The sequence below is a fragment of the Phoenix dactylifera genome, unplaced genomic scaffold (genome assembly GCF_009389715.1).
Source record: "Phoenix dactylifera cultivar Barhee BC4 unplaced genomic scaffold, palm_55x_up_171113_PBpolish2nd_filt_p 000292F, whole genome shotgun sequence".
Lineage (NCBI taxonomy): Eukaryota > Viridiplantae > Streptophyta > Magnoliopsida > Arecales > Arecaceae > Phoenix > Phoenix dactylifera.
In genome coordinates, this window is record NW_024067772.1 from 194,960 (window position 1) to 208,242 (window position 13,283).

The 13,283-nt window shown below is 36.3% G+C and overlaps 1 pseudogene; it reads right to left on the reverse strand.

The window, feature by feature from the left end:
* Positions 1 to 13,283, reverse strand: part of LOC120105468 — a 36,154-nt pseudogene that overhangs the window by 4,038 nt on the left and 18,833 nt on the right.

The window sequence follows — 13,283 nt, forward strand, 5'->3', positions numbered from 1 at the left end:
TCTTCCCCTTTGTACTCTGTTCTTTTTCAATTCTTCCTATACTCTCTGCCAACGAGCGAAGGCTTTGTCTACAATGTTTTGCCCACCAGCAAAGCCCTGATCTCTCTATGCTACTTTGCCCATGGATAAAGCCTTATTCTTTCATACTTTGCCGCCCATCGAAGGCTTAACACATTCTGTTAATACTTTACGATTCAGCGAAGTCCCTACGTTCTGCTCATACAAACATTGACAAGTACTCTTCTTGGAAGTTCATCATCCCAATAAAGCCACTATCTTGTGGGGATAATCCCGTGATGCATAGGTTTCGCAGTGAAGCCTTTCCATGAGACTAATTTGATCCCTATAAAGTGAACATAAGTTGATTACGTGAATAATAATGTGAAGTAAAATAGCATGAATTCACAACAGTGGTCAATTTTCATGATTATATCATCTGATCTGTTCACCTGATTGACTTTCTGTCAGAAGAGCATGAAAACATTGAAAACATCTTAGCACTCCAAATAAGTCAATCTCATGTCCAAACTGTCGCTGCACCTTGTAGATTCTAGGCCTATGAATCTGGATTTTGGACCAATTTTTCAATAGCCGAATTTTCTTTAGTTTAAGCATAGGTCGTCTGGTGAAATTACCAATTTGCCCTTTCTTCTAAAAAATAGATAATTTACATATATTTAATAATATTGAGTCAAAATATAACTCAAAAAAGGGATCCCGGTGTATAAATCTCCTACCACGACAAGGTTTCAAGAGGGTCAAATATATGCAGCCTTTTCCACATGTGTAGAGAGACTATTTTTCGTGTTTTGAACCTGTGACACCTAGGTCACAATAAAACAACTCTTACCATTGCACTAAGGCCCACCCTCTCAAAATATAACTGAAACATCACTATAAATATAAATCATAAATCATTGCCAAAGGCATTCTCTCCCTTTTGTTATCATTATACCCGAAAGAATAAACTATGCTCAAAAGTATTTTTGCCATTTTTTATTACAATATGCACATCTTGCATGTTTGTATTTCTTTTAAATTATTTATAAATTATTGGACAGGTAATTGATTTTCAACTAGCTTAATCCATTGTAACAAGATGTACATATTACGATATGTATATCATGATTTTCACAAGGCTAGATCTTTTTCAGTTTAAGCTTTTGTGTGAACTCATTGTCCCAACATTAGCATTGAAACCTCTTTATTAGTAATAGTGCGTGTTTTAAAAGCTCTAAGTTTCCCAGAATGTTCCAAACATCCTCATATTTATTTAAACAGCTGCATGGCTTAGTTTCTTCTTGGGTGGGGACATCTTGATCATGAGATCCTGCTACATTAAACATGGGTGGAGGTTGAGCCTTTAATCCTATCGATATTAGTACTTCTCAAGATTTGTCGTATCGGTCGGTACTGTATCTGTATGGAACCACTACGTAGTCTTGAACCGCACTGACACTCGGTACGCCTTACCGTCTCATACTGTACCGCGTACCAATAGGATGGTACCGATATTAAGATGGCGAACCTTGGTTTATGCTTTGGGGTTATAATGGTAAAAAAAAGATTGGTTAAATATAGTTGCAAGTGAAGGTATCTGACCCTAATGATTTTCAGGATTCTCTAAGAAGGTTTGGTTAAATATAGTTGCAAGTGAAAGTATTATAGCAACCCAATCCCCGCATATTGTAAAGTTAATCAGATGCCAACTCACCTCCAATCCCTTATTTTGTGAATCTACACACAAGCTTGAATTGAAAATGATTCAGCCTAGTGAAGATAAAAGGTAGAGATAAGTAATATATAAGATGAGTGTGGGGACCATATCTCCTCCGTTTCCAAGACTCCTAGTTAATTGTGCTCATTTATATAAGCAATCTCCAATTGAGCTGGTTGAAAATCAATAAGCCATCCAAGATTGTATAAATAACATTTAAGAGATGCAAACATGCAAGATGCAGATATTATGATACAACATGAAAAAATATTCTTGATTATACATTATGTTTCGATATAATGATAACAAATGGAAGAGAACGCCTTGCTAATTATTTATTATTTATAATAATATTTGAGTTACATTTTGACTCAATATTAATAAATATATGTCAATTTTCAATTTTTTAGAACAAAAGGCAAATTGCTAGTTTAACCAAATGACCTTGGATCATGCGTTGAAGGGGCAATCGGAGATTTCATAGTGTCAATTGATTATAATTATCCATTTTTGATTTAAGTTATGAAGGTTAGATTAATATTTAAACCACACACAAGTTTAGGTTGCATTTCCAATTTGATTTGTGTCGGATTAGGACTTAACATGAGATCTGGCCATATTTATGAAACTGGATACAAGCTTGAATATTAATCAATTATATCCAAGGTTCATCTTTGAAGCTTCAAAGTTCATTGATTTTGACTAATTTGAAGGAAGTATTATTGAAGGTCAATTAGACCATTGGATGAAGTTTGGTTCATTATGAGTCAAATTGGGCTCAAATTGAGAACCATCATGAAACCAGCTGTAAGCCAACTAAGATTAGGTTCATGACCATAGGGTCAAACCAATCCAAGATGGCAGAACTTCTATAGCAGTAGCATAAGATTAGGTTCATGATCATACAGTCAAAATAATCTGAGATGGCAGAACTTTTATTGCCGTAGCACATGCATTGCTGTACTCACCTGATATTTGAACCAGTGATCATCAAGTTAGGCGGTCTCCCTTAGGCTGAACTTAGCTCAAGTACTTCTAAGTATCTGGTTCAGGTTCAGACCCAGACTCACATAGAAACAGTGCAACTAAGTCACATCTGACTCTGATTTATATAAAATATTACCCCTACATCAGATGTGCATAAGCCTATGACAATAAAAACCAATTAAGTCCAATTTATGCAATGTTACTGCAAGATCCACCATTGGATTGCCTCAAAATCTGAACATTAAGGAGTCTTCTTTAATAAGATTAAACAGAATTTTGATCAGATGAGCGAAACTGGTTTGATGAATCGTTGAAATATTGGGTGTTTACCAGCTTAAAATCTAAAATAGCAAGTCTGAAATCCAAAGACACAGATGAATTAGATCAGGATTAATTTAATCAGTTTAAACAGATTTTCGATCAGATAAGTTAGATGAATTCTACAAACTGATGAAAATTCGGGTATTGAGAAACTGGTCCAAATTCCAGATTCATAGGGTCTAGATTTTAAAAGGTGCAGCAACTATTCATATATTGGATTCAGGTGAAATTTGGACTGCCAAGACGTTTTCATGACCTTTTGAAGAAAGTCAATCAGGTGAACAGATTAGGCGCTATAATCATCAGAATAGACCACTGTCATGAATTCCTGCAATTTTGCTTCAGATCATTATTCATGTAATGCTCTATAAAGATCAAATTAGTCTTCTCGCAAGGCTTCATTGGGAAACTTCTGCATCATGAGATTGTCCCCTAGGTTAACTATTCAATATCCAAATGCAGCCTCAGAGTTTTCATTCACTAAACCATCCAGAGAAAAAGTTTAAAGCTTGTGAAGTTTTATCCCACTGCCTCCTTGAGTTTCATTCAACAACTCATTCATTTCCAATCTCTATCTCAAGTAACAGATATACTAGTGCTTCTTTAGCGATGTGAGTAGTGCTGCTCCTTGCTAATCCACTAAGTAGCTCAATGTACATATTGGATAATCCAGGATATTCCAGTCTGTTAGTTGTTTGTGCGCTTTATACTTTTGAGAATTCATGTGAGGTTCATGGAATAATTGGAAGAACTCTAATTATCGCAGAAGTTGGATGACCTACTTCCTAAATATGCAATTGGACTAGTTATTTCCAAAATAATGGAGCTAAGCAGTGATATTGAAGGCTTAACTTGTCCCTTGCCTGTAGACTTATCAAAACATCTTTTTATGGTGCATATGTTCCAATAATATGCAATCAGGTTCAGCATCACAATAATATTTTCTTCTTATTTTGTTCTTTTCTATTTTTCTTGTTCATCTTCTATGCCGCTAATTCCTTTTCTTTAATGGGTAATCCTATTGCAATAGTTGTCTATTTTCAGGTCTTCCCATAAAAGATAATGATGAATCAATGATAATGATGATCATTCGCGGCTGCTGAACTATCTATTTACCAGGAACAAGATATAGCCTTTAGCCATTAAACAATAGTCGTCAAACTAATTAAATCTTACCTGATTAGTTTCGATATACTCCTAAGACACTGTTGCTTATTGTTCAAACTTCAAACCAAGGTTGGAGGAATCGGTATCGGGCAACGTACTGGTTCTCCGGCGGCATGAGTCCGTACGGGCTATGCCAGGCCTGTACTGACGAGGGTACGGTACTGTGGGAGAGAGAAAAAGAGAGAGAGGAGGAGGAGGAGAGAGGGAGGGAGACTTGTAGAGGGTGGCGGACGCCGGCAGAGGCCCCGGGGGGCCGGCGAAGGCCGCAAAGTGCGAGGCCGCAGCCGGTTTTCCTGTTTTGTTCGAAATAGGAGCCCGACCGTGGCTTACAAAATTAAAGAATTTTTCGAAACAGGGTCCGGCTGTGGCCTTGTCCCCCGCGGCCTCCGCTGGCGTCCCGACCTCTCCCTCTCTCTCTCTCCCCTGCTCACTCTCTTTCCTTCTCCTCCAGCTCTGGCAACGGATCTCATTTCCGTTGCCAGAACCGTACCAGTGAGCTATTGGTACAGCTTAGAATGGCCGAAACCCCCTGGTTCGGAACGGTTCCGCCGACCTTGCTTCAAACATATTGTGTTGAATCTCTATGATATGCCTATGTCAACAGTAATTAATTACAATTTTCAGTCTTTTATTCTATAGCTAAAAAATGTTGACTTTGATTTCCAATAACAATATGAGAAGACAGCCGAATTCCAAAAATCTGGGATAGAATTAAGGGCATCATTCATATCAAATAATATTCACAAGTATGGTTTTTATGAGAAAATCACAAATGCAGCAATGCATCATGACAAACAACTTGCTCATAATGGAGGCAATGTTACTGTTTATCAAAACAAAAGGTCACAACAAGTGTCGGACAGGAATTTATGGAATATACGAATAAGTCTTGTAAGTCAAGCCACAAGGATCACTCAATTGATAGAAGTGGAAGGCTACTAATGGTGGGAAAAGAAAAAAGAGGAAATTGAGATTAGAGTTATAGGAAGCAAGAATACAAGCATTGAGATTTTCCACAAACAAAAGAACTGCTAAACAACCAAATGAAGGTATCAAATATGGTTCTCAAATCTCAATAGTTAAGTTGATCAAACATACCTATATTTGATACATGATGGAAGAAGTTAGCTAATGTCTGCAGTTTAATATACAATGAAAGAGAAAAAAAAGGTGCCAGAATTCTTATTGTAGTGATCCACAGAATACTGCAAGTTTATATACATGTGGAGAATCTGAAATTAGATACACTAGAAGAATTAGTATAGGATCAATCAAACGGATGCATATTACCTTTGTGCCTTCAAGTTTCTTGGCAGTGTTCAGTAAACCAGCATCTCCAGAACACCTTCTAACAAGCCATCCACGAATAACTGTTTGGTAGAATTGATGCATTGGTAAGCCAAATATTATGCTCTAAATAGACCAAGTCCAAAAAAGCATCTAAAGTAGAATGTGGAGGTTCTAACCAGACTGTATTACAACTGTAGCATTACGAACGTCTATAAAACTTTTTCTAGAAGATTGAGATTTTATATATCTCTGTAGAACATTTGCAGCTCTGTGTCTCTGTAACAAACCGGAGTAAATCTGTCTAGTCTTCTCACCTCGAATGACTGAAAAAATATAGCAACAATTTAAAACTTTCATATTTTCTTAGTGACATCAATAGACAAAAACACCTAATTATATATGTACAACCAGATCGCGAAACAATTTCTCCAATATGGAACAAATCAAATAATTAAAAAGAGATGAGAAAATACAAGATTGCAATGTAACAATTGCTTTTCTGCGCTCCTTCACATGATGACGAGCTTTATGTCCTCGGAAACAGCTTTGAACCCTTAAAATACCGTGAAGGGTACGATTTCTTGTATCTTCAAGTGCACCAATCTATAAATTGTAAAATTTCAATAAGAAGAACAAGAGAGTTGATATAGTTGTGCTATAATAGGAAAATAAAAAAGAGAAAAAGAAAAGGCATCAATGAATTTGTGAAAATTTGTCATGGCACTTGCATGTTCTCCTCGTCAAGCTGATATTATATCTCAACCGAACAGTGGCTATTGAGCAAGATGAGTAAGATATGGAACATAAACAATCATAGAAGAAAAGGGAAGATAAAAAGAGACACCTCAAAATAATTTGATATTACAGGACTACATGAACAGTTTGGAGAACTCAAAAAAAAATGAGCGATCACACTTGAATGAGCACTCGAGCAACTATTTGCACATTCTACAATCTAGAGTATTTATCTCACCTGTCCAGTACGGAAGAACAATTTTGTGTAGCCAACTTGATACATCTCTGGGAGAATATTGAACTGTTGAAGAATTGCCACAGAAACGCTAAGCGGATCTTGAGATGCAATATTCTCAAGAAGAAGAAATCCATACCTGATAACAGTAAGAAAGAAAAAAGATACTTGTACCTTGGGAAATTAATAAAAGATATACAGGCTTTCTCAACTGCAGAATCAGTATATGGATTATTACCTTCTAGCAAATTTTTGGTGAGACATTCTGGTAGGATAGCCAGATCTTGATATGCGAACAACTTCCAGAACTCCACAACATCTTAGTTGCTGGAGTACAAGCCCTTGTTCATAAATTGCAGGCAGTTGCAAGTTATTTGGCTTAATGCAGCGTATGAAATGGGGTGTTGTGTTTTCAAGCCTTTGCATCAGTTGAAATAGTTGCCCCTAAACCAAAAAAGAGAATAAGAGCAGGCTAGTTTACCAACTCCATTCTGACATAGTTAAGAGAGTTTTGGATGGTATATTTTATGACATAACTTTGGTTTACAAGTTGTCAATTAACGGATCTAAAGTAAATTTTCACCTCACTATATACATTGGACTAGTAATAAGGAAGTAAGCTTTACATGAGCCATAAATGGTCCACTATATAGCTTAAGGGATAAAAATTAAATATAAACGAACCCTTCTTTCCTAGGAAGAAAAAGGCTCCTATGATGATATTCCTTGAAGACAATAGAAGATGCAAAATAATAATGAATGAAAAATGAAAGAACTTACAAAAAAATGAATTTCCAGAACTCCATTTTAAAGACAAAGAAACTTCAAAATACTTGATAATGATGACCATAAACAATGTAAAGCCAACTGATACCTATGATATGTCTCTTAGATATTGACCTAAATAAAATAGGCTTTCCAAACGACCAAAAGTTTAGCTCCTTGAAATCAACATTGAGCCTTTCAAAGAAGTCAGGTAAAATTATATGAGCTACTCTTTACTGCACTACGAAAAGGAAAAAACTAATAAATCAAAAGAATTTCCAATAACAAAAGGAATGCATGCTTCTAGGTAAGGTGATTTTAATTTGATCAGGCCCATCAGGGACTATGCCACTTAACCTGACATATTGTTGAACCAAAACAGGACCATTTGAAGATACAAGGTACCCTAAATTACTAAATACTTCAATCAAAAGAGGGAGAAGTGAGCCTAAACGAGTAATCTACCAATTGGTTCCTCTGCTCTGCAAAAGGTATAACTTTCACATATTTATTAGACCCACTGCACTGAATGAATAAAGTAATCAAAAGAAAACTTTACAAGATATCACAACATTGTTCTTTTTCAAGCTATGCAGATAAAGTTGTTTTGAGCAACAATTTAAGGTGCACGACGACCAATGACTTGACCAGTAGAGTATCTATCACAAGATTGAATCAAAATATTCAAAATATAAATACAAAGGACCAAGTAGGTTCGCCGTACCGGTACCGAACCCCGTACCGGTGCCGCACTAGCATAAGCGTACCGAATGTCGGTACGGTACGGTACGCGGTACGTCAGGCGTACCGACACTGGCGTACCGATACCGATATCCGTCGGTACGGATATGGTACGCCCGGTACCGACCTGTACCGATCGGTACAGCATACCATACTCCAACAATTGCAAATTACATTAGAATCTTTCCACAAAAAATGCTAATAAAGTGCTCCAAGTAGAAGACAGTTGCTATCACATGGTTTCTCTACAAGATTTCAGCTGACCATGGTTGCTAAAACCCTAGTGCCATAATTGGGTTCTTGAACTAAGTATAGATTTCAATAGTTGCAAAAGGCAATTGTCAATGAGATAGAATTAAAAAAATTGTTTATTAGAATGTTCAGAAACCTGATATGCAAACATTAGAAATCATAATCACAATCATCTAGACTTTTCCAACTACCGGGATTGGCTTTATAGAATCACATTCACCAAGAGTCTCTATCAAGGCTGCTTATGATGTTAGACCAAGTTTCTCTATATCCTTCCTCCCAACCTCCACCCATGTTAAATTAGGCCATCCTCTTCTTTTCTTACAACTGTCAACCAAACTAAAAGTACCTCTCCATATAAGAGCCTCCTTAGATCTTTGTTGTATATATCTATACCATTTTAATTAATTTCCCATCAGTTTGTCCTTAATTTGTGCAACTCCTATATATCCTATAATATATTCATTTTTCAATCTACCCTTCCTAGTTGTATCATACATCCATCTTAATATATACTTTTATTCCCAGCACTCAAACATACAACATTGCAGGCCTTACTTTTGTCTATAAAACTTCCAGTGAGTCTCCAAGGCATTCACCTATCAAATAATATTCCAAATGCGCCTCTTCACTTTATCCAACCGTCGATACTATGGAATGCCGTACCGGTCCGGTCCTAGACCGGTACCGGAACGATAAAAAAACCGGTATTTCCTGGTGTTTTATCCGAACCGGCCGGTTCGGGCCGGTACCGGCCTCGTACCGGTGGGAACCGGCCAGTTCGCACCGGTACGATTTTTTTTTTTTAGAACCACAGCGCCACGCGCTGTGGTTTTTGAAACCACCGCGTACCGGCCGGTACGTACCGGACCGGACCAGTACCGTACCGGTCCGGCCGGCCACCGGTACGGCGGACCTTGGTCTATACACACACACACGCACACATATATACGTGCTATATATATATATATGTATATATATCTATGTGTGTGTGTACATGTGCGTGCGTGTATATGTGTGTGTGTATACAACAATCTTAATTGATATTATATCTCATTAAATTTGCATTCCATATATTCTATCTTTGTTCTACTAATTTTTAAGCCCTTATCCTTAAAAGTTTCCTCCATAATTCCAATTTAGTATTTAATCAAGTAAGCAAAAAGGAAAAGTAATATATCAAACTCAAAAAAACAGTCAATCATACTGAAACTCATTTTGGCATCATTCAAGAATAAACAAGCAAAGAATGCAACACTTATGAGTTATGACTCCTCTAATTTGCCAAACACTTTTATTTTTTTTGTTATGACAGAAAAGACAACAATATCTTGTTTAATATCTACTACAGTGTGTATCAAGATTCGCAATCTCGGTATTGGACCCCGTACCAGTGTCACTAATAATGCACCGGTATAGCACGATATGAGGTCTTTTCGGCATACTAAGTATTCGTACACCCGTATAGAGTACCGGTACTGAACCAATACGTATGCCCTATAACGGCCAGTTCAGGGTGGTACAGCGAACCATGGTGTGTATATATAGAAATAAACCCCTTACCTTAAACTTTGTTGCAACACTTAGCCTTTGAGAATCTGCGGCACTGGATCTATATGGATTGCTGGCAACATTTGCAGATTGAGCAAGCATTTTGGATGCAAATATTGGAGGAAGATGGCTTTTGCAAGAAGCAAGAAGTTGAATAGAATCCATGTGCAATAAATCCCTATTCTTCTCCAAAAACCCCGATGTGTCATAGGCCACCTGATTACATGTGTTAAGCATCAATAATTTTGAATTAAAATTTAAAAAAAAATATTATTTGGCAGATTTAGGAAGGATATCACTAGCAACCTCCCCTGCATAATGATGAACAGTGAAAGCTTTGCCTCTTTCCCCCCTAAAGCAAGGATTAGAGTTAAGATGCTGCTTAAGCTTGTTTGCAAAAGTTAGGTCAGTGCCATTTGGAAAAGTAGACTCCTCATCCAGAAGAGACAGTAATCCTAATGGTTTCTGCAGTAAAGAGAAGACAGTCAGTAAATATATATTAATAATGAGTCATGATAAATACTCTAGAATAATTATATAGTAGCATTTTTCACATTTCTACTATCATAATAGCAGAATTGTAAAAGAAAAACTGTAGTTTAGGTTAAAGTAAAATATGTATGTTGTATGGTACGCTCCAATAGTTAATGGAAAGAAAACTTTGACCATACACACATGGCTCGGACAATACACTTCTTAATTCTCCGGCAGTGGAGCTATTTTTGGTTGTACATGAGCATCACAATAGGTGCTTATATTAGATTTTTTTTTATATATACATGTGCAACCTATTCACAATGATAAGACCTTGTTTTGATGCACATCCAATGCCATAAAGCCATGAATTATCAAGTAGCTGTCAAGTTCAAGTGGAACAAAAACAAATACACATACATGTATGAAATGCATATGTATGTGCAATATGTCCACCAGGTCTTTTCTGAAAATTCAATAAGAACCAGTATCAGATAAAGAGAATAAGGTTGTCTACTGGTTCTATGGAGTGAGTCATGTCCTCAAATACTTCCATGAATCCTGTAGCCTGTGCCATGATTATAAAAATATGATTTGACAAGGCTATCTGTGTCAGCATGCAATCTTTTGAATGCGCATGATCCACACAACACAAATGAAGAAAGGTGACTCGAAATAGATCACAATAGGCGTGTTTGATATGATTGTGTATGTATACAAGTTACTGAAATTACTGGGACATGAAAGTCGACATATATTGTTATGCAAAACTTAGTCTGCATCAAAGTCAAGCACAACCATCACTGTTAATAAAAGATCAATCAGACACAACAAGATAAAGATGTGGTAACATCAAGCAAAGACTGCTATATGATTTCTCAATGCCAATACTCTAGAATAGATTTAGATGTGGAAGATTAATCATCCTCTTTTAAATATCATTATTTTAATAATTGGCATTTGAAATACAAATTATAGAAAATTGATCATGAAATGCAATATAGTAAACAATAGAAAAAACTTACTTTCTCAAAAAGATAAAGACAATCCTGATTGTCTTCAAAGTCAACCTTTGCCCAGTCGATGCCATCTTGGATATATTCCTGATATAAGAAATCAAAACTGAGTATCAAGAATTTTGGATATAAAGAAAAATTGAAAAAAACATTTGGTACAATTATGTTAGAAATAGTAAAATTATATAATACAAACTTCAATTTACATCCATGTACATTGAATTCTTAAACTGGTAATAGAGAAACATGATGGATTTTATAGAATTAAAGTAAGCAATGAAGAAACTGGAGCATGTAAGATGAATGATAGACTACCATTTAACTAATTCATATGGCTTTGGATCCAATAAACAACTATGGCTTCTTAAAACACAGGACATGAACAACCAAGTACAAATTTACTACTAAAATGTGCGCTAACAAGACTACACAATGAGAGGATGCAATTTAGATCAGCTAGAGGGCATAATATGGCAAATTGTGGTGTTTAAAGCAAATTTGAAAACTAAGAAACTACAAAATGTACTTTTTTCCCTTTTGGTTTGCTCAAGACTAATAACAATGATCGGGTTCATAGTACCTAGAATTATAATGGAGAAGAATATCAAACATCCGTGAAACAAAACTATTGACCCAAACTATTGAATCTCCATTCAAATATTCTAAGTGCTCCTTGGACGAAGGACACGGCTAAAAACAGCTTGTCTAAACAACTCCTGTGTAAACTAAAATAATCAAGTGTACTATAGATGAGGAAGAATTCATGGCGAGATTAGATTTCAAATCTAGGTGGTGGGCTTGCCCATAAATAGAACCTAATTGGCATATATCTAGTTTGGTATGGTGATTTGAACAGGAATGATCTGGTGCTGCTGATGCTTTTAAAAGGTTTGACAAATTTTCGCATGGTTTTATTTTAAGGCCCCATCCTCAGTCATCTAATCATTTTCCACATGCTAATGGCCATGATGCACATTGTTTGATTCACCCTAAAGAACGATCCTTCATATGGAATAACATATGAACTAAGTTATAGAATAGACTTATGGACATGAACTCTTCCCATAGGAGTCTAGCTATATTAATTCATGGTAGGAGGTATTTTAAGCATCTTAATTGTTGGTGCATGCAAGAAGGAGACCTAAGTTGACCTAGGCTCCCTTATCCCTCTCGTACTCATTATGGGAGTTCCCCAAGGATCTCCTCTCTTTATACACTTAAGGCCTATAACCGGGTGTAGTATAAGACTCAGGTTGATGACCACACCACTGATACAAAAATAGAGCGGACTTAATAGTACAGAATGAAAGACAAATAGACAAGTGTTGGAGCATAAAAACATAAGAAACTCTCAGAAGATTTTCGCAGTTCACATACTCATTATTAAGCACAGAAGGGTCCTGCGACCAAGTCAAGCTGCAGTTCACATATTCTCATTATCAAGCTTAGAAGTTAGAAGAGTCCTGTGACCAAGTCAAGCTTCTAAATCATGATATCAACTAGAAGAATATGAAAATATGATCATGTTAAACTCAAGATATTAATTTTTCCAGTGCAGTTGAACAATATTCACTTTCAGTTTCATTGATCATCTATATGTAGCACATTTAGGGCAAGTTTGGCATTGCTATATTTTCTTTTTTTATTTTTAAAAAGAAAATTAGAGAAATCGAGACAAAAAACATGTTTATGCTATTGTTTTTATGTTCTGTTTTTCCTAATTATTTTTATTATTTCTAGAAAAATGAAAGTAAGAAATCCTTACTTTCAATAATTTCAATAATAAGAAACTTATATTTTTTTACCACCACCAACACCTCCACTATCACCGCCACCTTCACCACCTCTACTGCCACCATTTCATTGCCACCGAGGCCATCACCTCCACCGTCATTGTCACCTCTACCACCATTGCTACCACAAGAGGGTCATCACCTCCATCATTACCCCCTTTTGCATGCCATTGCCATCATCATCGCCTCCACATTGCCAGCACCCTTGGTGCAACTGCCATCGTTATTATCATCATCGC